Here is a 3338-nt window from a genome sequence, read left to right as displayed (position 1 = left end):
TAATTTTACATTTAACTATATCTACTAAAAGATGAAAAAATTTGTATCCGCAATTCAGACCGATAAATTACAATCTTTTTGTTTTCAACAGAAATTCATCATTAACAGCAGCTGTTTAATAGACGCCATTTTTGTCACGCACGCACACTACACTACAAACGTATACCTACATTATATACGCACACACACAAATATTATCGGCCGACAGCTGGCGGGGGGACCGGCATGCCAAAAATGTCGGAAGCGTCCTGCCGATATCGGCAGTTCGGTGGTGCCTCGGACAAAAACTGTTCTAGGAGAGTGCCATCTGCGTTAAATCCGCAATTTTTGCGTTTTATATCGTTTTTAGGGTTCCGTACCTCAAAAGGAAAAAACGGAACCCTTATAGGATCACTTTGTTGTCCGTCTGTCCGTCCGTCCGTCTGTCAAGACCCTTTTTCTCAGGAACGCGTGGAGGTATGAAGCTGAAATTTATATCAATTACTCAGGTCTACTGTCCCTTGAAGCTGTGAAAAAATCAAACTTCTAAGCCAACGCAATCAAAAGATAGAGCCGTTTATGCCGCAAATTTTCGACACTTGCAAGGGAATCAAAACCTACAGGGTGCTTCCCGTGAACTCAGAATCTTGAAATTTGGTACGAAGCAACGTCTTATAGCATAGATAAAGGAAAAATTACGAAAACCATAAATTTTTAGTTACATCACATAATATATTTTTTTTAAATAATTTTAACCTTACTACCCATTTCCTCATAAACGCGTAGAGGTATTAAATTGAAATTCATACCAAATACTCAGGTCTATAATACCTTTAAGCTGTAACAAAATCAAACTTCTATGTCAACGCAATCAAAAGAAACAGCAATTTAAGCTGCATATTTTGAAACTCGCAAGTACTCGCAAGGGAATCAAAACCTAAAGGGTACTTCCAGTCGACCTAGAATCTTGAAATTTGGCATGAAGCAACGTTTTATAGCACACATAAAGGAAAAATTCCGAAAACCTTAAATTTTTAGTTACATTACAAAATATATATTATGACTCGATTGTCGTAATGAACGAACTTTGTAAACCTTGCAGGTTTGTACGGAACCCTCGGTGCGCGAGTCCGACTCGCACTTGGCCGGTTTTTTTAGTAATAATGATCTATTAAATACATAAATAAAAACCTGGAAGCGCATAAATCTTACATTTTACATCCTTCCTATATCCGATATCGGATCGGATAATGTGAAAACGGCCGTAGGGTTGCCAACCGTAGGTAGTATACACAAAGACAGGAAAAATGCTCTGAGGAAAATGATATGATATATAGTACTGTAAGTAATATATTATTTTGGTTCAGCGTACTGTAATTATTTTTAATTTCTGTACCATTTTTTTTTGTAGGTACTGTACTGCACACAATTACACCGTCATATTTAAAATAGATACCTAACTTGGATAAGTGCTCGACACCGATAGCAATAAGAAGTTGCAGGGCAATCATGGTCGCGCGATAAATGATAAAACATCGGGCCGTCCCTAGTCCCTATCGCACTTACAAATAGTGCGATAGGGACGGCCTGATATTTTTATCATTTATCGCGCGACCATAATTGCCTGCCTGCTGTCTATAAGGCTGTCCTTTCGTCCTTTGTCCACATTAGAGATGGGCCGAATATTCGGTATTCGGCATATTTAGTTAATCTCAGCATCTCCAGAGGTCCGACAGGTTTTCTAAATATATATTGTTTTTTTTATTCGAGGTGAGATTTTAAAGACCAGTTCTTCGAAACTTGCTATTGTCATTCTGAAATATTCTTTGAACTTCACTTCACTTGTCTTTAATGCCGCATATTTCCTTTCAAAATGAGTTCCGTCATTATTCATTTTATATATATATGGGTTGACCCAGCATCTTCTTTTCGTCTCCTTTTTTTTAAGCGCCTCCGTAATACGAGCAAGAGCAGAATGCGCGTAATGGGATCCATGTCTGGATAAAGACTGATCGTGAAGTTCTGCACTGTGTATAGTTATCGAGGCGCGGCAACGCACTGCCAGTTTTGGCGGCAAAAATTCTGCGTTGCGGTGCCGCGCCGCGAGTTTTTGCGGTGCGTCGACGCACCGCGAGTTCTTGCGTCGCGGTGCCGCGCCGCAGATTTCCTGCCGCAAAAACTGGCGGCGCGGCAACGCAACGCAGAATTTTTGCGGTGCGTCGCCGCAACGCGCCCATGTGGCCAGGCCCTTATAGTTTCGCCATGTCTGTCTGTCCGTCCGTCCGTCCGTCCGTCCGTCCGTCCGTCCGTCCGCGGATAATCTCAGTAACCGTTAGCACTAGAAAGCTGAAATTTGGTAGCAATATGTATATCAATCACGCCAACAAAGTGCAAAAATAAAAAATGGAAAAAAATGTTTTATTAGGGTACCCCCCCTACATGTAAAGTGGGGGCTGATATTTTTTTTCATTCCAACCCCAACATGTGATATATTGTTAGATAGGTATTTAAAAATGAATAAGGGTTTACTAAGATCGTTTTTTGATAGTATTAATATTTTCGGAAATAATCGCTCCTAAAGGAAAAAAAAGTGCGTCCCCCCACCTCTAACTTTTGAACCATATGTTTAAAAAATATGAAAAAAATCACAAAAGTAGAACTTTATAAAGACTTTCTAGGAAAATTGTTTTGAACTTGATAGGTTCAGTAGGTTTTGAGAAAAATACGGAAAACTACGGAACCCTACACTGAGCGTTGCCCGACACGCTCTTGGCCGGTTTTGTATACTAATTACGTGTGTCTAGTGACGAGATTTGCTTGCCCGTCTACTTACATATACCTTGTTTTTTTTTGTTTTCCGTTAAATTCGACACGCAGCACAGAATACATATTAGTATACACACGCAGTTAGGTTCATCATGGAACCATTCTGTATATCGCTTTAGTTAAATTCGAAAATAAAATTATTTTTTTCGTTTCCATACATAATAAATGGATTAATTAGTGTGAGAGGAGTTTATCATAACATTTAAGTCATGGTCAATTGTTTGACGGCACATGTCGAAACAAAATAACATTAGGAAATGGTAAGGGATGCCACACACGTGTTCAGTAACTATGTTTATTTTTTTAATATAATAATTTGATTTAGTATAATAATTCGATAACCGTACCGATTACATTATAATAATTCGATAACAGTAACAGTTAAGACGCTAGTTTCTTAGATAAATTGAACGTATTTTTGAACTAAAGAATCTTCCCTTAAAGTTAACGGAATTCAATAAAAACAGGGTGTATAATTAAGTCTATTGCTAGTTCGTGTCTCATTTGATTTTTCCACAGAAGTCATTGACCTC

Source organism: Leguminivora glycinivorella, chromosome 26 (genome assembly GCF_023078275.1).
Source record: "Leguminivora glycinivorella isolate SPB_JAAS2020 chromosome 26, LegGlyc_1.1, whole genome shotgun sequence".
NCBI lineage: Eukaryota > Metazoa > Arthropoda > Insecta > Lepidoptera > Tortricidae > Leguminivora > Leguminivora glycinivorella.
Note: the sequence above shows the minus strand (reverse complement) of the source record.